Source organism: Bufo gargarizans, chromosome 2 (assembly GCF_014858855.1).
Source record: "Bufo gargarizans isolate SCDJY-AF-19 chromosome 2, ASM1485885v1, whole genome shotgun sequence".
NCBI lineage: Eukaryota > Metazoa > Chordata > Amphibia > Anura > Bufonidae > Bufo > Bufo gargarizans.
The window spans coordinates 130444120-130468283 of NC_058081.1; positions in this window are offsets into that span (position 1 = coordinate 130444120).

Here is a 24164-nt window from a genome sequence, read left to right on the forward strand (position 1 = left end):
ATATTGTTGAATGGATTAGGCAGTGACTGAGGGACAGACAGAGGGTTGTAGTCACTGGAGTATATTCAGACCATGGTATTGTTACCAGTGGGGTACCTCAGGGATCTGTTCTGGGACCCATATTGTTTAATATCTTTATCAGCGAAATTGCAGAAGGCCTCGATGTTAAGATGTGTCTTTTTGCTGATGACACAAAGATTTGTAACAGGGTTGATGTTCCTGGAGGGATACACCAAATGGAAAATAATTTAGGAAAACTAGAGGAATGGTAAAAAATCTGGCAACTAAAATTTTATGTTGATAAGTGCAAGATAATGCACCTGGGATGTAAAAACCCAAGAGCAGAATATAAAATCAGTGATACAGTCCTAACCTCAGTATCTGAGGAAAGGGATTTAGGGGTCATTATTTCAGGAGACTTAAAGGTAGGCAGACAATGTCATGGAGTAGCAGAATATGCTAGCAGAATGCTTGGGTGTATAGGGAGAGGCATTACCAGTAGAAAGAGGGAGGTGCTCATGCCTCTCTACAGAGCACTAGTAAGACCTCATTTGGAGTATTGTGCTCAGTACTGGAGACCATATCTCCAGAAGGATATTGATACTTTGGAGAGAGTTCAGAGAAGAGCTACTAAACTGGTACATGTATTGCAGGATAAAACTTACCAGGAAATATTAAAGGACCTTAACATGTATAGCTTGGAAGAAAGACGAGACAGAGGGGATATGATAGAAACTTTTAAATACATAAAGGGAATCAACAAGGTAAAAGAGGAGAGAATATTTAAAAGAAGAAAAACTGCTACAAGAGGACATAGTTTTAAATTAGAGGGGCAAAGTATTACTTTACTGAGAGAGTAGTGGATGCATGGAATAGCCTTCCTGCAGTGGGAGCTGCAATTACAGTGAAGGAGTTTAAGCATGCATGGGATAGGCATAAGGCCATCCTTCATATAAGATAGAGCCAGGGGCTATTCATAGTATTCATTATATTGGGAAGACTAGATGGGCCAAATAGTTCTTATCTGCCAACACATTCTATGTTTCTATCTAAATCTTAACAGCATGACAAGACATCATGGACCATTGTATGCTTCCAGCTTTATGGGGGCAGTTTGGGTAAGTACCTATTCTGTTCCAACATTACTGTGCCTGATTGTACAATGCAAGTTTTCTAAAGTTATGGCTGGGGGAGTATGGTGACGAAACCCTGACCTCCACCCATTTGGTATGAGCTAGAACAGAGATTGTGAGCCAGGCCATCTCGTCCACATCAGTGTCTAACCTCACAAATGCTCTTCTGGATGAATGGACAAAGTTTCCCACAGACAAATTCCAGAATATTGAAGGAAGCTTTCCCAGAACAATTAAGGCTGTTTTATCTGCAGAAAGGGGACCAACTCCATATTATAATCATTCAGATGAAGTACATTACACCTTGTCTAGTGATGAATTGAGAAGAACATTTATGGGCTACTAATTTGTGTAGATTAGTGTTTGGTATACTGTTCCTAAATTAGGTTGAGAAGTTTACAGTAGCTTGAAAAATCTAATTATTATAATGACTGGTGACTGAAAAATAGATGATCATTATTTGCTGTAATATGGTTATATCATCCTACAATTACATTTGCTCCACAACCTTTTTAGCCAGACAAGTTAGAAAGCTCTGGCATTTTACATCTGTCCTCATTCCTCTTTTTACAATACCTTCTGAGCCTTTTCTCCGGTATTAACAAAGCATGAGAAATCATAGATCTTCCGTACGGAGGATTTCCAGGCAAGACAGCTTATATTAACATCAAATGACTATACTTCTTTGCTACTGTAGACACTTAAATCTCCATGTCTGCTCTAGTGTTGCTATAGAAGTGTGCAATTTTACTGTTGCCATAGCAATGTACAATGCACTCTGTTGGATATCCCCTAAATTGACACAGCTGTAGGGGGTTCCACTTTCTCAAAGCACATTAGCACCTGCCAAATCTGAAATCACTCAAGACCGGACTGAAAGGAACCAACTGCTGCTTCCCCAACCAATATATTATTCACTGAGGGAGAGATTTGTGTAGACTTATAGATGTAGCTTCCGATGATAGGCATGTGCATATGTATTAGCAGTTGTTTTGTTATGTGCTTTTCAATTTGACAAAATGTGTGATATTTATGTGAAATTTTTCAATAGCAGATCTAACTGTAATATAAAATAGATAAAACACACATGTTAATTGTTATAAAACACAGATGCATAGCAATAAATCAGATGACACAGTGAACGATGCATCAGTTCACCTGCTTATATGTGTAAACTGACTACACCAGAATGCACACAAGTAGAAATGAAGGAATCTCCTAAAAATGTTTCTGGTGTGATTCAGTTAATTCACTTGCCATAAAAAAAAGTGTGTGCTGTATAATGCTCTAAGGTCTCTTAGAACTGTATACAACCCCTTTCAAGCTTTTGAGTAGAGATGAGCAAATTTTTTTACAAATTTGATTTGCCGGTTAAATTAATATTTTTTTTTTTTAAATGTGGTTGAATCCAAATATATTAGTGACAAATTTCATTTAATAAAAAATGCTATTTCTTGGCTGCAGAGAGCTTTATAGTGATGTAGAACACTGTCCCTTGCAGACACATGCATAGGGAGTCTGCTTTGGTAGAAAAATAATACTGTGTGTCCGTATGACATGCAGATGACAGGCATCGCTCTTAGAATCACTGCAGTCACAGGGCCAAAACTAATAATAACTTAAGTATAAACTCAGCCTTACAGGTCAATGTTGGCGCAGAGAAGAAGCACACTCCTTTTACACCGTTGTAAGCTGATTCCACATAGATGTCTACAGAACCTGTACAAGTACAGCCCCCCGACAGAGTTGAGAGGGTGTCAGCAGTAAGTTTGTATTGATGTCACTGAATAATATAACAAAAAAAAAACGGATCCTGTCTGTGGATCATCTGCCTTCACTTGGTCAGCATTTGGTCAGTAATCGATTGCTAATGCCAAAAAAACAGGAGTGGATCCAAAGCAGATGACACGTGTTATGGTCCCTCCCATGACAGAAGTGAGAAGATTGGAGAGATTGGCGGCATTTGAAGGTATCTGACAGTCTCTCTTTTTTTTTTCCTTTCTGTGTTGTGTTTGGTAATGACCACACCTCTTGTCAGGTGCAGCTTGTAGTCTGTAATCTTACCATGCAGATATTTCCTGCTGGAGTTGGTTGATCTGGTGTGTTGTTCCTTTGGATCTCCTGCTCCTCCATTCTTCTTTAAGCTAAGTGCATTTTGTCTTGCATTTTGTTTTACGTGTGTGTGTGTGTTGTTGTCTAGGCCTCAGGGAGACGCTGGTTCCTTCACCTGGGAAGGAACCAGTAGTCTCACTCCCTGCCACCATTTCTAGGTTTCGGTGTATGAGTATTTCCACCTTCAGGGTCTACTCATACTGGCAGGAGTCAGGGAGAGATCTAGGGAATCCTAGGAGGTCACCATCCCTCTCCCTTAGCTTTGAGGCCTAGACTCCGGTCTATTCCATCTGTGTGTTATTTGGTGTTATCCCCTCCCCAATACTCGTGACATTCTCAACCGCCCAAAACAAATTAATTTTGTTTGTGTCAGTGCAGCGATGGATAGTATTTCTGCATAGTCGATTGTATGCAGGGATTGTCTTTGGAGGTGGCATACCTCCGCACGGCTGTCTTGCAGTTTCAGAGAACACAGGCGGCAAAGAGTGGGGATTATTATTTTGTTACTGAAAGGTGACTCTCAGTCTTGGGCTTTTTCGTTGCCAACCGGATCACAATCCCTACGGTCGGTAGATAAATTTTTCAGAGCTCTGGGGCTTATCTACGATGACCCAGATCGGGTCTCCCTGGCCGAGACTAAGTAGCATGGCTTACGGAAGGGAGAGCTATTGCTCTGAATTTAGATGGGCAACTGATACTGAGTGGAATAAGCCTGCCCTCCGTAGTCAATTCTGACAAGGGTTATCCGAGAACCTGAAGGACACATTGGCATTTCACTAATATCCAGAGTCATTAGAGGCGGCCATGCCTCTGGCTGTACGGAGTGATAGATACCTGAGGACGAGATCTAAGGTTCCTCTCGCTCGGGACACACTATCATATGGGGAAGCGCTCTCTTCCAACACTTTGGGTAGGGAGGCACTTGAGCTCATGTCTGATGATGAGCCAATGCAGTTGGGGGAAGTCACTCCTGGACCTGGTGATAAAAAGTTTAGAATTAAGAAAAGACCCTGCTTTTTCTGTGGTAAAGGGGGACATTTTGTTAAAATATGTCCTTATGTTAAACGTCAAGGTGAAAAAGAGAGAAATAAAACTAATGTGTTTAGTCCTCTTCTCACTGTTGGTAGTCTGGGTGGGAAATCTGAGAATGTAATTTTGTCATTTAACAGTTGTACCCAATTTCTCCTGCCTGCCAAGGTGGCGCTAGACTCAAATACTGTGGGATTTGAAGTATTTATTGACAGTAGGGCAGGGGTTAACCTAGTGGATGGCCAATTCATCTGTATGCATGGTTTGACAACAAGCAAATTAGACAAAAATATTTTGGTGTTTGTGATTCATTCCGCTCCACTCTCACAAAAATATTTGTCACAAATTGTGCAGGACATTCGCCTAAAGGTGGAAGATTCTCATCAAGAATCCATTTCATGTTTTGTGTTGGAGGGTCTGCCTGCTCCTGTGGTGCTAGGTTTACCGTGGTTATCCAAACATAACCCTACCATCGATTGGCAAGCAAGACAGATTCTTGATTGGAGTGATTTTTGCATAGACAACTGTCTTAGCACGTCACTTTCTGTTGTAACCACCAAAATTGTACATTCTTTTATTTCAGATTTTTCTGGTGTATTTCTGAAAGTGGAGACCAGGAGTTACCTCCACATCGGGAATATGATTGCCCCATCAACCTTATTCCCGGAGCTAGAAGTCTTGGTTGCATAATCTTTCTGAACCCGAAAGAGTAGCCATGCGAGAATATATCACCGAGAGCTTGGCTAAAGGTCATATTAGACCATCCAAATCACCAGTGGCTGCAGGGTTCTTCTTTGTAAAAAAGGACGGAACTCTTAGGCCATGTTTGGACTTCCATAAGCTTAATCGCATTACTGTCCGTGATCATTATCCCCTTCCTTTGATCCCAGTTTTGTTCAATCAGATTGTCGGTGCCAAGGTGTTCTCTTAGGCTACTTTCACACTTGCGATCAGAGCGGATCCGTCTGGGGTCTGCACAGACGGATCCGCTCATATAATGCAGACGATGGGATCCGTTCAGAACGGATCCGTCTGCATTATATTTTAGAAAAAATTCTAAGTGTGAAAGTAGCTCAGACGGATCCGTCCAGACTTTACATTGAAAGTCAATGGGGGACGGATTCGTTAGAAAATTTAGCCATATTGTGTCAACTTCAAACGGATCCGTCCCCATTGACTTACATTGTAAGTCTGGACGGATCCGTTTGCCTCTGCATGGCCAGGCGGACACCCGAACGCTGCAAGCAGCGTTCAGGTGTCCGCCTGCTGAGCGGAGCGGAGGCCAAACGCTGCCAGACTGATGCATTCTGAGCGGATCCGCATCCACTCAGAATGCATTGGGGCTGGACAGATGCGTTCGGGCCGCTTGTGAGAGCCTTCAAATGGAACTCACAAGCGGAGCCCCGAATGCTAATGTGAAAGTAGCCTAAGTTGGATTTGAGGGGGGCATATAATCTGGTAAGGATCAAGGAGGGGGACGAATGGAAGACGGCCTTTAATACCCCTGAAGGTCATTTTGAGAATTTGGTCATACCTTTTGGGTTGACCAATGTTCCTGCTGTTTTTCAACATTTCATCAATGACATCTTTCATCATCTGGTAGGCAGGTTTGTGGTGATGTATCTGAATGATATTTTAATTTACTTCCCCGACATTGAGAAGCATCCGGATCACTTGAGACAGATCTTATAGATCCTAAGGGAGAATAAATTGTATGCCAAGATGGAGAAGTGTGTATTTTTGGTTCCGAAACTGCAATTCCTGGTTTACCTACTCTCATCTTTGGGTTTTTGTATGAATCCGGAAAAAGTCTGTACTGTGTTGGACTGGGATCGACCCAAAAATCTGAAAGCGCTAATGCGATTTTTGGGGTTCACCAACTACTACCGTAAATTTATCTTGAATTACTCGACTGTTGTTAAACCATTAAAAGATATGACTAAGAAAGGTGCGGATTTCTCAGTCTGGTCTGATGAAGCATTACAAGCCTTTTCAGCTGTGATAGAATATTTTGCTTCTGCTCCTATACTGGCACAACCTGATGTGTCACAGCCATTCATTGTGGAAGTTGATGCATCCGAGGTAGGGGTTGGAGCAGTCTTGTCACAGGGTCCTTCTCCTAGCAAATGGTGCCCATGTGCTTTTTTTCTCTAAAAATCTCTCTACTGCTGAAAGAAATTATGATGTAGGTAAAAGAGAGTTGCTGGCCATTAAGTTGACTTTTGAGGAATTACGTCATTAGTTGGAAGGAGTGATTCATCCCATTACAGTAAATACTGATCACAAAAATCTGGCCTATCTAGAGTCGACTAAACGTCTGAACCCAACCCAAGGCAGGCCAGATGGTTGTTGTCTTTTTAGCAGATTTGATTTCGTTGTCACTGTTAGTGGTTTTTCTCAGGCAGGTTTATGATGGTTATATGATGAGGCATCAGACCTCCAACCCGTGAATATTTTCCTGTGCCACAAATATCTGGTTTGCTTCTGATCAGGAGATATGACAACCCAGACTCAACTCAGGTTGTCAAATATCTGAAATCTTTATTTCCCAGCACATACTTATAGGGCTTTTTGGGGGTGGGCGCATATTGTCTCTCAATATATTCAATTGGAACAATCCTGGTATTTCTTAGGAGGCCTTGAGAAACATGTTTGTCCAGATACAGCTGAAACTTTGTTAAACAATACTGGTATCTGCTATATACAATACATAAAAAGGGTTATTCTACATATTGAACATATTTACTCTACATGCTAATACGTTAAAAGACTTGTCATAGGTTTCTGTCATTGTATGTGAGGTGAGATGTTAAATAGCCTTTTGTTAAGGGAAGCTGCTATTGTGTCCAGCAACTGGCCAAGGGTGTGAGATGTGCTAATTCAGGGTACTGTATTCCACAAGAGATGAGGTTTGTATAATCTATGTCTAATCTGTGATGTATCAAAAGTAAGATTATGAAAAATCCCTTTCAGTCACCTATCACCTGGGATTAAAAACGTCAAAGCGGATGCTTTGTCTCATAGTTTTCCCTGTGAAGCAGATCCACAGTTAATCTCATTTCCCAGAGATTCTGGTGGCCAGGATTGTATAAATGTGTTGAGGGCTATGTGTCAGCTTATGAGACTTGTGCATGTGCCAAGGTGACGCATACTCAGCCTTCAGGATCTCTACTTCCCTTATCTATCCCATCCTGACTGTGGACTCATTTGTCCATGGACTTTATCACAGATTCTGGTGGTTGTTGATCGCTTTAGCTAGATGTCACACTTTATAGCATTATCAGGTCTTGTAAAATATAAGAGTAAAACTGGATGGCACATCCTCAATACTATGCTTTTATCTAATAACTGCTTCTCAGCATAATTGACATTGCTTCTCAGTGCAATTTATAGTATACCTACCCCTATGTTGCATACTGTACATGAGGCATTGGTATACAATTTGATCAAAAAGCATAGGCCCACTCACCATGACAAGGTTGCCTCCTAGACCACCTGCCCCACAGCACTGCACCAATAGGCAGAGGGACCCAGCAGCCAAACAACGCCCCTACTGTCTGGCAGAGCACTTAGAAGCAATGTCAATTATGCTGAGAAGCAGTTATTAGATAAAATCCTAATATTGAGGATGTGCAATTCAGTTTCATTCTTATATTTTACATGTTGTGTGTATAAATTCCTACCACCTTTCAATTGGAGTTCCTGAGAGCATGTGATAAGGTGAGCTCTTAGAACTGTTCACATGGTGCGCTGCTGTGCAGCGGCCATTGTTGCTTTGTTGCTGTGCTGGTGGGTTGGTGGGGCCCAGTGCCAGGGTGGATTTGCCAGACAGTGGGGGCGTTTTTTGTCTGCTGGGTCCCACTGCCTATTGCTGCTGTACTGAGGCACCGGTGGTTGCAGCTCTGCGCCGTGCCTGCAGTTGAGCTGACCCTGTAAAACATTATATACGAGGGCCTGCTGCTGAGCTGACCCACTAAAACATTAGGGGCGAGGGCCTGGTGGTGAGCTGAAGCTGTAAAACATTATAGGTGAGTGCCTGCAGGTGAGCTGACTTTCTAAAACATTATATGTGAGTGCATGCTGTTCAAATGATGCTATAAAACACTATATGCAAGTGCATGCTGTACAGCTGACACTCTAAAACATTATTTTCAAGTGCATGTTGTTCAGCTTACACTCTAAAACATTATTTGCAAGTGCCTTTAGGTGAGCTGACGCTCTAAAACAGGCATCTCAAACTGCGTCCCTCCAGCTGTTGCAAAACTACAACTCCCACAATGCCCTGCTGTAGGCTGATACCTGTAGGCTATCCGGGCATGCTGGGAGTTGTAGTTTTGCAACAGCTGGAGGGCCGCAGTTTGAGATCCCTGCTCTAAAACATTATTTTCAAGTGCATGTTGTTCAGCTTACACTCTAAAACATTATTTGCGAGTGCCTTTAGGTGAGCTGAGCTCTAAAACAGGCATCTCAAACTGCGGCCCTCCAGCTGTTGCAAAACTACAACTCCCACAATTCCCTGCTGTAGGCTGATACCTGTAGGCTATCCGGGCATGCTGGGAGTTGTAGTTTTGCAACAGCTGGAGCGCCGCAGTTTGAGATCCCTGCTCTAAAACATTATTTTCAAGTGCATATTGCTCAGCTGACCCCCTAAAACATTATTTGCAAGTGCCTTCAGGTGAGCTGACGCTCTAAAACATTATATGCAAGTGCATGCTGTTCAGCTGACCCTATAAAAAAGTGTAAATTGAGGGACTGCTGTTGAGCTGAGCCTATAAAAAAATTTGAGTTGAGGGCCTGCAGTTGAGATGACCCTATAAAAAAAAAAAAATTTAGAGTGGAGGGAATAAATACAATCTGGATGAGGAGGAGGAGTAGGAGGAGGAAGAGAAAACAATATTCAACCACTCTTTTTTTGTGGTGGAAAAAGTGCATGGGAATACACTACAGTAGATTGAGTACATTATAAATGATAGATTTAAATTGCCTTTTTATGTTCATCATCGGCTCAGCTCTCCTTTGGTGGAGTTAAGAAGTCAGGGGCAGGCCAGGCCTTGTTCATTTTTTATCTCAGTCAACCTGCCAGCATTGCCAGTGGACAAGCAGATACACTTATCTGTTATAATGCCACCAGCAGCACTAAATACACGATCAGACAAAACGCTGGCGGCAGGGCAGGCCAGCAACTCCAAGGAGTAGTGCACCAGTTCGTGCCACGTGTCCAGCTTGGACACCCAGTAGTTTTAAGGCACTGAGGGACATTTAGGACGCTGACAATGTCTGCTATCTATTCCCTTACCATCTTTCAAAACCTTTCCCTCCTTGTACCACTGGCCGCACTTCAGGGTGTGGTTGTTGGCGGGTTGTCATGAAAGTGTCCCATGCCTTGGAGAGTGTTGCCCTGCCTTTTTTGGAACTGCTGTGTGTTCCCCTTGTCTCCCTTCCTCGGTTGCCTAAGGAAGTACGGACTCTGCCGGCCGAGTTGTCAGATGGAAAATGTTGGAGCAATCTCTCAACAAGTACCTTCCAGAGGAATGAGAGATGAGAAGTTCTCTTTGTAGCGGGGGTCGAGAAAGGTGAACACCCAGTAATCCGTGTTATCTAAAATGCGCATAACGCTGGAAAGGCAGCCTAACATGAAGTCAGCCATATGTGCCAGAGTACCAACAGGCAAGACGTCAATGTTGACATCAGGGTGACTCTCCATCTCCTCATCCTCCTCCTCCTCTTCTGCCCATCCACGCTAAACAGAAGGAATTAAAGTTCCATGGGTACTACCCTCTGTAGCAGAGGCAACTGTCTCCAGCTCCTCCTCCTCCTCCTCTTCTATCACCCTGTGTAATGTCCCCATTTCTTTGTCTGCCACATTCAGATCGCCGTCCTTAATTGTGAACAGCGATCGAATGAGTAGACATAGCAGTAGGATGGTTACGCTGATAATAGCTTATTGCCACTAACCATCTGTGTGGATTTATCAAAGTTTTTTAAAACCTCACAGAGGTCTGACATCAATGCCCACTCCTATCCAAGTGTGGGATCACTCGCTTGGCAAGCCTCTCCATGGTGGGAGGAAGGATGATTAGAGTGAGGATTCAGTTGACCAGACTCTTGGCTACAGAGACTGGACTTGGTAGAAGAGAGAGTGGTGCTTAAACTACTGGAAGTATTATCTTCAGCAATCTAACCGACCAACTGTTAGCACTGGTCGGAATTGGACAGCTGCCCAGCTAAGTTGGACATGAAGCTGGGTACAGTGGATTTTTTTTATGTATTTTTTTTTTCTGGTGCACTGGCAGCAGGCACAGTTTCATTGCGCCCAGGGCCACGGCCTCTGCGTGCACCATCAACACCACGCCCACTTCCTTGTCCCTTAGTGATAGCCTTCTTCATATTAATGGTTTTGTCACTAGATGTGGCGCAGATTTTTTTACTGTCAGCTAAAGACACAGTTACCAGACCCCACTTTAAAGTACAGCCATGACACGTTCCCGTTTTGAGGCCATTCGGAAATGCCTGCATTATGCAGATAATGCAGCATGTCCCACCCAAGGTGATCCTGCCTATAACCGCCTGTACAAAATCAGGCCAGTCATCGATCACTTTGGGGCCCAATTTTTGGAGACCTCTGTACCTGGAAGGGAGGTCGCCGTTAATGAGTCTCTCATTGCTTTCAAGGGGAGACTCATTTTTCACCATTATGTTCCCTCTAAGCGGGCGAGGTATGGCATGAAGCTGTACAAACTTTGTGACAGTACCGCAGGGTACACTTACAAGTTTTGTGTGTACGAAGGGGCGAGATTCCCGTATTGAACCCCGCTAACACGGGAAATACTGTGAATTGTGGATTTCCCGTGTTAGCGGGAAATCCACAATTCACAGTAACGGCATTACCCCTGTCCCTGTGCGAGGTACCGCGGCAACAGTTCTCAAGCCCAATTGTATCGTCGACTATATGGGAGGAGTTGATCTCTCTGATCAAGTCCTCAAGCCATATAACGCCATGCGCAAAACCCGGGTACTTGGTACAGGTTGCCTTGTAAAACTTTTTTGAGCTGTCACGGAGTGCTGTCAACACAGAAAAATTCCTGCAGTTCAATGAGGCAGTCCTCAAGGTCCTGATCTTTTCTGACCGGGAAAGAGCATGCCGGAGTACCTCGGGAACTGGAGCCGCCCAGATCATCCCTGGCCAACATTTTCCAGGTGTGGTCCCCCATACTGGAAAGAAGGGGATACGGAAGGACACCACCACTCAGTGTGACATGTGCCCCGATCATCCGGGCCTCTGCATTATTGGTTGCTTCAGGGAGTACCACACTTCCATGGAGTACTAAATTTATCATCCCCTTTCCCAATTTTAATTCCATATAGCTACTGACAATCGAAAACAAAATCTATGGTTCTCAGACTTGAGACACTAAAACAAAACAAAAAATTTCTAAAATATTGTTTTGTAAAACTAAAATAGATAAAAAAGTAGACATATTAGGTATTGCCGCGTCAGTAACAATCGTATTTATAAAAATACCCCATGACTAGAGTTGAGCGAACACCTGGATGTTCGGGTTCGAGAAGTTCGGCCGAACATCCCGGAAATGTTCGGGTTCGGGATCCGAACCCGATCCGAACTTCGTCCCGAACCCGAACCCCATTGAAGTCAATGGGGACCCGAACTTTTCGGCACTAAAAAGGCTGTAAAACAGCCCAGGAAAGAGCTAGAGGGCTGCAAAAGGCAGCAACATGTAGGTAAATCCCCTGCAAACAAATGTGGATAGGGAAATGAATTAAAATAAAAATTAAATAAATAAAAATTAACCAAAATCAATTGGAGAGAGGTTCCATAGCAGAGAATCTGGCTTCCCGTCACCCACCACTGGAACAATTCTAGTAAGAAGCAGGGCGGCAATACCAGAGGGTTAGACGGATCGTTAGTGATAGGGATATGTGTCAAACAAGATTAGACGATATGACCAATAAATTTAGAGAGCGAGGCTACCCCCCTGATCTATTGAAAATACAGCGTAATAAAGCTGAGATTACACCACCAGATAGAACTAAGAAAGAAACAAGGATCCCCTTAGTGATTAAATACCATCCCTGGTCCCAGCGCCTTAGGACTATTGTTAATCAACATTGGCACATATTATCTAAGTCCTATCCACGGATAGGAGAGTTCCAGAGGCCACCCATGATATGCTATAAACGGGCAGAAAATATTAGGGATAAAATAGTCCGGGCGGATGTGGGAAGTAATAAAATAGAAAGAGGACAGAGTACTTTATCTACACCTAGACGGGGCACTTTTCCTTGTTTAAACTGTGTCAATTGTTCCAGCGTTATAAAGGGTTCATGTTTCTCCCACCCTCACTCAGGTGAAAATATTCCAATAAGGGGCACGTTCACTTGTGATTAGAGTTGAGCGAACACCTGGATGTTCGGGTTCGAGAAGTTCGGCCGAACATCCCGGAAATGTTCGGGTTCGGGATCCGAACCCGATCCGAACTTCGTCCCGAACCCGAACCCCATTGAAGTCAATGGGGACCCGAACTTTTCGGCACTAAAACGGCTGTAAAACAGCCCAGGAAAGGGCTAGAGGGCTGCAAAAGGCAGCAACATGTAGGTAAATCCCCTGCAAACAAATGTGGATAGGGAAATTAATTAAAATAAAAATTAAATAAATAAAAATTAACCAAAATCAATTGGAGAGAGGTTCCATAGCAGAGAATCTGGCTTCCCGTCACCCACCACTGGAACAGTCCATTCTCAGATATTTAGGCCCCGGCACCCAGGCAGAGGAGAGAGGTCCCGTAACAGAGAATCTGTCTTCATGTCAGCAGAGAATTAGTCTGCATGTCATAGCAGAGAATGAGGCTTCACGTCAGCCACCACTGCAACAGTCCATTGGCATATATTTAGGCCTAGCACACAGGCAGAGGAGAGAGGTCCCGTAACAGAGAATCTGGCTTCATGTCAGCAGAGAATCAGTCTGCATGTCATAGCAGAGAATGAGGCTTCACGTCAGCCACCACTGCAACAGTCCATTGGCATATATTTAGGCCCAGCACACACACAGGCAGAGGAGAGAGGTCCCGTAACAGAGAATCTGTCTTCATGTCAGCAGAGAATTAGTCTGCATGTCATAGCAGAGAATGAGGCTTCACGTCACCCACCACTGCAACAGTCCATTGGCATATATTTAGGCCTAGCACACAGGCAGAGCAGAGAGGTCCCGTAACAGACAATCTGGCTTCATGACAGCAGAGAATCAGTCTGCATGTCATAGCAGAGAATGAGGCTTCACGTCACCCACCACTGCAACAGTCCATTGGCATATATTTAGGCCTAGCACACAGGCAGAGGAGAGAGGTCCCGTAACAGAGAATCTGTCTTCATGTCAGCAGAGAATCAGTCTGCATGTCATAGCAGAGAATGAGGCTTCACGTCAGCCACCACTGCAACAGTCCATTGGCATATATTTAGGCCCAGCACCCAGGCAGAGGAGGGAGGTCCCGTAACAGAGAATCTGTCTTCATGTCAGCAGAGAATTAGTCTGCATGTCATAGCAGAGAATCAGGCTTCACGTCAGCCACCACTGCAACAGTCCATTGTCATAAATTTAGGCCCAGCACCCAGGCAGAGGAGAGAGGTCCCGTAACAGACAATCTGGCTTCATGTCAGCAGAGAATTAGTCTGCATGTCATAGCAGAGAATCAGGCTTCATGTCAGCCACCACTGCAACAGTCCATTGGCATATATTTAGGCCTAGCACACAGGCAGAGGAGAGGTTCATTCAACTTTGGGTAGCATCGCAATATAATGGTAAAATGAAAATAAAAATAGGATTGAATGAGGAAGTGCCCTGGAGTCCAATAATATATGGTTATGGGGAGGTAGTTAATGTCTAATCTGGACAAGGGACGGACAGGTCCTGTGGGATCCATGCCTGGTTCATTTTTATGAACGTCAGCTTGTCCACATTGGCTGTAGACAGGCGGCTGCGTTTGTCTGTAATGACGCCCCCTGCCGTGCTGAATACACGTTCAGACAAAACGCTGGCTGCCGGGCAGGCCAGCACCTCCAAGGCATAAAAGGCTAGCTCTGGCCACGTGGACAATTTAGAGACCCAGAAGTTGAATGGGGCCGAACCATCAGTCAGTACGTGGAGGGGTGTGCACACGTACTGTTCCACCATGTTAGTGAAATGTTGCCTCCTGCTAACACGTTGCGTATCAGGTGGTGGTGCAGTTAGCTGTGGCGTGTTGACAAAAGTTTTCCACATCTCTGCCATGCTAACCCTGCCCTCAGAGGAGCTGGCCGTGACACAGCTGCCTTGGCGACCTCTTGCTCCTCCTCTGCCTTGGCCTTGGGCTTCCACTTGTTCCCCTGTGACATTTGGGAATGCTCTCAGTAGCGCGTCTACCAACGTGCGCTTGTACTCGCGCATCTTCCTATCACGCTCCAGTGCAGGAAGTAAGGTGGGCACATTGTCTTTGTAGCGTGGATCCAGCAGGGTGGCAACCCAGTAGTCCGCACAGGTTAAAATGTGGGCAACTCTGCTGTCGTTGCGCAGGCACTGCAGCATGTAGTCGCTCATGTGTGCCAGGCTGCCCAGGGGTAAGGACAAGCTGTCCTCTGTGGGAGGCGTATCGTCATCGTCCTGCCTTTCCCCCCAGCCACGCACCAGTGATGGACCCGAGCTGCGTTGGGTGCCACCCCGCTGTGACCATGCTTCATCCTCATCCTCCTCCACCTCCTCCTCATCCTCGTCCTCCTCGTCCTCCAGTAGTGGGCCCTGGCTGGCCACATTTGTACCTGGCCTCTGCTGTTGCCAAAAACCTCCCTCTGAGTCACTTCGAAGAGACTGGCCTGAAAGTGCTAAAAATGACCCCTCTTCCTCCTCCTCCTCCTCCTCCTCCTGGGCCACCTCCTCTTCCATCATCGCCCTAAGTGTTTTCTCAAGGAGACATAGAAGTGGTATTGTAACGCTGATAACGGTGTCATCGCCACTGGCCATGTTGGTGGAGTACTCGAAACAGCGCAACAGGGCACACAGGTCTCGCATGGAGGCCCAGTCATTGGTGGTGAAGTGGTGCTGTTCTGTAGTGCGACTGACCCGTGCGTGCTGCAGCTGAAACTCCACTATGGCCTGCTGCTGCTCGCACAGTCTGTCCAGCATGTGCAAGGTGGAGTTCCACCTGGTGGGCACGTCGCATATGAGGCGGTGAGCGGGAAGGCCGAAGTTACGCTGTAGCGCAGACAGGCGAGCAGCAGCAGGATGTGAACGCCGGAAGCGCGAACAGACGGCCCGCACTTTATGCAGCAGCTCTGACATGTCGGGGTAGTTGTGAATGAACTTCTGCACCACCAAATTCAGCACATGCGCCAAGCAAGGGATGTGCGTCAAATTGGCTAGTCCCAGAGCTGCAACGAGATTTCGCCCATTATCACACACCACCAGGCCGGGCTTGAGGCTCACCGGCAGCAACCACTCGTCGGTCTGTTGTTCAATACCCCGCCACAACTCCTGTGCGGTGTGGGGCCTGTCCCCCAAACATATGAGTTTCAGAATGGCCTGCTGACGTTTACCCCGGGCTGTGCTGAAGTTGGTGGTGAAGGTGTGTGGCTGACTGGATGAGCAGGTGGAAGAAGAGGAGGAGGAAGCCGAGAAGGAGGAGGTGGCAACAGGAGGCAAAGAATGTTGCCCTGCGATCCTTGGCGGCGGAAGGACGTGCGCCAAACAGCTCTCCGCCTGGGGCCCAGCTGCCACTACATTTACCCAGTGTGCAGTTAGGGAGATATAGCGTCCCTGGCCGTGCTTACTGGTCCACGTATCTGTGGTTAGGTGGACCTTGCTACAGATGGCGTTGCGCAGTGCACACTTGATTTTATCGGATACTTGGTTGTGCAGGGAAGGCACGGCTCTCTTGGAGAAGTAGTGCCGGCTGGGAACAACATACTGTGGGACAGCAAGCGACATGAGCTGTTTGAAGCTGTCTGTGTCCACCAGCCTAAATGACAGCATTTCATAGGCCAGTAGTTTAGAAATGCTGGCATTCAGGGCCAGGGATCGAGGGTGGCTAGGTGGGAATTTACGCTTTCTATCAAATGTTTGTGAGATGGAGAGCTGAACGCTGGCGTGTGACATGGTTGAGACGCTTGGTGACGGAGGTGGTGGTGGTGGTGTTGGTGGTACATCCCCTGTTTGCTGGGCGGCAGGTGCCAACGTTCCTCCAGAGGCGGAGGAAGAGGCCGAGGCGGCAGCAGCAGAATAGGCCGAGGCGGCAGCAGCAGAAGAGGTAGCAGGGGGAGCCTGAGTGACTTCCTTGGTTTTAAGGTGTTTACTCCACTGCAGTTCATGCTTTGCATGCAGGTGCCTGGTCATGCAGGTTGTGCTCAGGTTCAGAACGTTAATGCCTCGCTTCAGGCTCTGATGGCACAGCGTGCAAACCACTCGGGTCTTGTCGTCAGCACATTGTTTGAAGAAGTGCCATGCCAGGGAACTCCTTGAAGCTGCCTTTGGGGTGCTCGGTCCCAGATGGCGGCGGTCAGTAGCAGGCGGAGTCTCTTGGCGGCGGGTGTTCTGCTTTTGCCCACTGCTCCCTCTTTTGCTACGCTGTTGGCTCGGTCTCACCACTGCCTCTTCCTCCGAACTGTGAAAGTCAGTGGCACGACCTTCATTCCATGTGGGGTCTAGGACCTCATCGTCCCCTGCATCGTCTTCCACCCAGTCTTGATCCCTGACCTCCTGTTCAGTCTGCACACTGCAGAAAGACGCAGCAGTTGGCACCTGTGTTTCGTCATCATCAGAGACATGCTGAGGTGGTATTCCCATGTCCTCATCATCAGGAAACATAAGTGGTTGTGCGTCAGTGCATTCTATGTCTTTCACCGCTGGGGAAGGGCTAGGTGGATGCCCTTGGGAAACCCTGCCAGCGGAGTCTTCAAACAGCATAAGAGACTGCTGCATAACTTGAGGCTGAGACAGTTTCCCTGGTATGCATGGGGGTGATGTGACAGACTGATGGGGTTGGTTTTCAGGCGCCATCTGTGCGCTTTCTGCAGAAGACTGGGTGGGAGATAATGTGAACGTGCTGGATCCACTGTCGGCCACCCAATTGACTAATGCCTGTACCTGCTCAGGCCTTACCATCCTTAGAACGGCATTGGGCCCCACCATATATCGCTGTAAATTCTGGCGGCTACTGGGACCTGAGGTAGTTGGTACACTAGGACGTGTGGATGTGGCAGAACGGCCACGTCCTCTCCCAGCACCAGAGGGTCCACTAACACCACCACGACCATGTCCACGTCCGCGTCCCTTACTAGATGTTTTTCTCATTGTTATGGTTCACCACAACAACAAATATATTATTTGGCCCAATGTATTGTATTCAAATTCAGCGGGATATAAATTTGAGGCCTAGTATTTAGGTGCTGGGTGACCGGTATGGATTTAGTGACAGAATTAGACTTGGAAATGCACAGAAGCGTGTGTGTGTGAAGTTATTCTGAATGACCCAATGTGCACCTTGAATATTATATACCCTTTTAGGGATAGATTTCAAATAGCTCTGATATAGCAGAAACCACTAAATTATGAAATTGCTAAATTGGGAATTGTATTTCAACCCAGAACAAAAAATGTGCTTTGACGGACACTAAATAACTTTCCCAGCCACAACAGGACAGCGTTAACGAGAGATTTAGCAGGATATAAATTTGAGGCCTAGTATTTAGGCGCTGGGTGACAGGTATGGGTTTAGTGACAGAATTAGACTTAGAAATACACAGTAGCGGGTGTGTGTGAAGTTATTCTGAATGACCCAATGTGCACCTTGAATATTATATACCCTTTTAGGGATAGATTTCAAATAGCTCTGATATAGCAGAAACCACTAAATTATGAAATTGCTAAATTGGGAATTGTATTTCAACCCAGAACAAGAAATGTGCTTGAACGGACACTAAATAACTCGCCCAGCTACAGCACTAACGAGAGATTTAGCAGGATATAAATTTGAGGCCTAGTATTTAGGCGCTGGGTGACAGGTATGGGTTTAGTGACAGAATTAGACTTGGAAATACACAGTAGCGGGTGTGTGTGAAGTTATTCTGAATGACCCAATGTGCACCTTGAATATTATATACCCTTTTAGGGATAGATTTCAAATAGCTCTGATATAGCAGAAACCACTAAATTATGAAATTGCTAAATTGGGAATTGTATTTCAACCCAGAACAAGAAATGTGCTTGAACGGACACTAAATAACTCGCCCAGCTACAGCACTAAGGACAGATTTAGCTGGATATAAATTTGAGGCCTAGTATTTAGGCGCTGGGTGACAGGTATGGGTTTAGTGACAGAATTAGACTTGGAAATACACAGTAGCGGGTGTGTGTGAAGTTATTCTGAATGTACCCTAATGTGCACCTTGCAATATTATATACCCTTTTAGGGATAGATTTCAAATAGCTCTGATATAGCAGAAACCACTAAATTATGAAATTGCTAAATTGGGAATTGTATTTCAACCCAGAACAAGAAATGTGCTTGAACGGACACTAAATAACTCGCCCAGCTACAGCACTAACTAGAGATTTAGCAGGATATAAATTTGAGGCCTAGTATTTAGGCGCTGGGTGACAGGTATGGGTTTAGTGACAGAATTAGACTTGGAAATACACAGTAGAGGGTGTGTGTGAAGTTATTCTGAATGACCCAATGTGCACCTTGAATATTATATACCCTTTTAGGGATAGATTTCAAATAGCTCTGATATAGCAGAAACCACTAAATTATGAAATTGCTAAATTGGGAATTGTATTTCAACCCAGAACAAGAAATGTGCTTGAACGGACACTAAATAACTCGCCCAGCTACAGCACTAACGAGAGATTTAGCAGGATATAAATTTGAGGCCTAGTATTTAGGCGCTGGGTGACAGGTATGGGTTTAGTGACAGAATTAGACTTGGAAATACACAGTAGCGGGTGTGTGTGAAGTTATTCTGAATGACCCAATGTGCACCTTGAATATTATATACCCTTTTAGGGATAGATTTCAAATAGCTCTGATATAGCAGAAACCACTAAATTATGAAATTGCTAAATTGGGAATTGTATTTCAACCCAGAACAAGAAATGTGCTTGAACGGACACTAAATAACTCGCCCAGCTACAGCACTAACGAGAGATTTAGCAGGATATAAATTTGAGGCCTAGTATTTAGGCGCTGGGTGACAGGTATGGGTTTAGTGACAGAATTAGACTTGGAAATACACAGTAGCGGGTGTGTGTGAAGTTATTCTGAATGACCCAATGTGCACCTTGAATATTATATACCCTTTTAGGGATAGATTTCAAATAGCTCTGATATAGCAGAAACCACTAAATTATGAAATTGCTAAATTGGGAATTGTATTTCAACCCAGAACAAGAAATGTGCTTGAACGGACACTAAATAACTCGCCCAGCTACAGCACTAAGGACAGATTTAGCGGGATATAAATTTGAGGCCTAGTATTTAGGCGCTGGGTGACAGGTATGGGTTTAGTGCCAGAATTAGACTTGGAAATACACAGTAGCGGGTGTGTGTGAAGTTATTCTGAATGTACCCTAATGTGCACCTTGAATATTATCTACCCTTTTAGGGATAGATTTCAAATAGCTCTGATATAGCAGAAACCACTAAATTATGAAATTGCTAAATTGGGAATTGTATTTCAACCCAGAACAAGAAATGTGCTTGAACGGACACTAAATAACTCGCCCAGCTACAGCACTAACGAGAGATTTAGCAGGATATAAATTTGAGGCCTAGTATTTAGGCGCTGGGTGACAGGTATGGGTTTAGTGACAGAATTAGACTTGGAAATACACAGTAGCGGGTGTGTGTGAAGTTATTCTGAATGACCCAATGTGCACCTTGAATATTATATACCCTTTTAGGGATAGATTTCAAATAGCTCTGATATAGCAGAAACCACTAAATTATGAAATTGCTAAATTGGGAATTGTATTTCAACCCAGAACAAGAAATGTGCTTGAACGGACACTAAATAACTCGCCCAGCTACAGCACTAACGAGAGATTTAGCAGGATATAAATTTGAGGCCTAGTATTTAGGCGCTGGGTGACAGGTATGGGTTTAGTGACAGAATTAGACTTGGAAATACACAGTAGCGGGTGTGTGTGAAGTTATTCTGAATGACCCAATGTGCACCTTGAATATTATATACCCTTTTAGGGATAGATTTCAAATAGCTCTGATATAGCAGAAACCACTAAATTATGAAATTGCTAAATTGGGAATTGTATTTCAACCCAGAACAAGAAATGTGCTTGAACGGACACTAAATAACTCGCCCAGCTACAGCACTAACGAGAGATTTAGCAGGATATAAATTTGAGGCCTAGTATTTAGGCGCTGGGTGACAGGTATGGGTTTAGTGACAGAATTAGACTTGGAAATACACAGTAGCGGGTGTGTGTGAAGTTATTCTGAATGACCCAATGTGCACCTTGAATATTATATACCCTTTTAGGGATAGATTTCAAATAGCTCTGATATAGCAGAAACCACTAAATTATGAAATTGCTAAATTGGGAATTGTATTTCAACCCAGAACAAGAAATGTGCTTGAACGGACACTAAATAACTCGCCCAGCTACAGCACTAAGGACAGATTTAGCTGGATATAAATTTGAGGCCTAGTATTTAGGCGCTGGGTGACAGGTATGGGTTTAGTGACAGAATTAGACTTGGAAATACACAGTAGCGGGTGTGTGTGAAGTTATTCTGAATGACCCAATGTGCACCTTGAATATTATATACCCTTTTAGGGATAGATTTCAAATAGCTCTGATATAGCAGAAACCACTAAATTATGAAATTGCTAAATTGGGAATTGTATTTCAACCCAGAACAAGAAATGTGCTTGAACGGACACTAAATAACTCGCCCAGCTACAGCACTAACGAGAGATTTAGCAGGATATAAATTTGAGGCCTAGTATTTAGGCGCTGGGTGACAGGTATGGGTTTAGTGACAGAATTAGACTTGGAAATACACAGTAGCGGGTGTGTGTGAAGTTATTCTGAATGACCCAATGTGCACCTTGAATATTATATACCCTTTTAGGGATAGATTTCAAATAGCTCTGATATAGCAGAAACCACTAAATTATGAAATTGCTAAATTGGGAATTGTATTTCAACCCAGAACAAGAAATGTGCTTGAACGGACACTAAATAACTCGCCCAGCTACAGCACTAACGAGAGATTTAGCAGGATATAAATTTGAGGCCTAGTATTTAGGCGCTGGGTGACAGGTATGGGTTTAGTGACAGAATTAGACTTGGAAATACACAGTAGCGGGTGTGTGTGAAGTTATTCTGAATGACCCAATGTGCACCTTGAATATTATATACCCTTTTAGGGATAGATTTCAAATAGCTCTGATATAGCAGAAACCACTAAATTATGAAATTGCTAAATTGGGAATTGTATTTCAACCCAGAACAAGAAATGTGCTTGAACGGACACTAAATAACTCGCCCAGCTACAGCACTAACGAGAGATTTAGCAGGATATAAATTTGAGGCCTAGTATTTAGGCGCTGGGTGACAGGTATGGGTTTAGTGACAGAATTAGACTTGGAAATACACAGTAGCGGGTGTGTGTGAAGTTATTCTGAATGACCCAATGTGCACCTTGAATATTATATACCCTTTTAGGGATAGATTTCAAATAGCTCTGATATAGCAGAAACCACTAAATTATGAAATTGCTAAATTGGGAATTGTATTTCAACCCAGAACAAGAAATGTGCTTGAACGGACACTAAATAACTCGCCCAGCTACAGCACTAACGAGAGATTTAGCAGGATATAAATTTGAGGCCTAGTATTTAGGCGCTGGGTGACAGGTATGGGTTTAGTGACAGAATTAGACTTGGAAATACACAGTAGCGGGTGTGTGTGAAGTTATTCTGAATGACCCAATGTGCACCTTGAATATTATATACCCTTTTAGGGATAGATTTCAAATAGCTCTGATATAGCAGAAACCACTAAATTATGAAATTGCTAAATTGGGAATTGTATTTCAACCCAGAACAAGAAATGTGCTTGAACGGACACTAAATAACTCGCCCAGCTACAGCACTAACGAGAGATTTAGCAGGATATAAATTTGAGGCCTAGTATTTAGGCGCTGGGTGACAGGTATGGGTTTAGTGACAGAATTAGACTTGGAAATACACAGTAGCGGGTGTGTGTGAAGTTATTCTGAATGACCCAATGTGCACCTTGAATATTATATACCCTTTTAGGGATAGATTTCAAATAGCTCTGATATAGCAGAAACCACTAAATTATGAAATTGCTAAATTGGGAATTGTATTTCAACCCAGAACAAGAAATGTGCTTGAACGGACACTAAATAACTCGCCCAGCTACAGCACTAACGAGAGATTTAGCAGGATATAAATTTGAGGCCTAGTATTTAGGCGCTGGGTGACAGGTATGGGTTTAGTGACAGAATTAGACTTGGAAATACACAGTAGCGGGTGTGTGTGAAGTTATTCTGAATGACCCAATGTGCACCTTGAATATTATATACCCTTTTAGGGATAGATTTCAAATAGCTCTGATATAGCAGAAACCACTAAATTATGAAATTGCTAAATTGGGAATTGTATTTCAACCCAGAACAAGAAATGTGCTTGAACGGACACTAAATAACTCGCCCAGCTACAGCACTAAGGACAGATTTAGCTGGATATAAATTTGAGGCCTAGTATTTAGGCGCTGGGTGACAGGTATGGGTTTAGTGACAGAATTAGACTTGGAAATGCACAGTAGCGGGTGTGTGTGAAGTTATTCTGAATGTACCCTATGTGCACCTTCAATATGATCTACCCTTTTAGGGATAGATTTCAAATAGCTCTGATATAGCAGAAACCACTAAATTATGAAATTGCTAAATTGGGAATTGTATTTCAACCCAGAACAAGAAATGTGCTTGAACGGACACTAAATAACTCGCCCAGCTACAGCACTAACGAGAGATTTAGCAGGATATAAATTTGAGGCCTAGTATTTAGGCGCTGGGTGACAGGTATGGGTTTAGTGACAGAATTAGACTTGGAAATACACAGTAGCGGGTGTGTGTGAAGTTATTCTGAATGACCCAATGTGCACCTTGAATATTATATACCCTTTTAGGGATAGATTTCAAATAGCTCTGATATAGCAGAAACCACTAAATTATGAAATTGCTAAATTGGGAATTGTATTTCAACCCAGAACAAGAAATGTGCTTGAACGGACACTAAATAACTCGCCCAGCTACAGCACTAAGGACAGATTTAGCTGGATATAAATTTGAGGCCTAGTATTTAGGCGCTGGGTGACAGGTATGGGTTTAGTGACAGAATTAGACTTGGAAATGCACAGTAGCGGGTGTGTGAAGTTATTCTGAATGACCCTATGTGCACCTTGAATATTATATACCCTTTTAGGGATAGATTTCAAATAGCTCTGATACAGCAGAAACCACTAAATTTTTAAATTGCTAAATTGGGAATTGTATTTCAACCCAGAACAAAAAATGTGCTTTGACGGACACTAAATAACTTTCCCAGCCACAACAGGACAGCGGTAACGAGAGATTTAGCGGGATATAAATTTGAGGCCTAGTATTTAGGCGCTGGGTGACCGGTATGGATTTAGTGACAGAATTAGACTGGGATATGGCCAAAAAATAACCACACTATTGCTGGTTAAATGCACTTGGTGATGGGCGCAGCTTGCCCCTGATGTAGTATATGGCCAAAAAATGAACAGACTATTGCTGGTTAAATGCACTTGGTGTCACAGCTTGACCAACCACA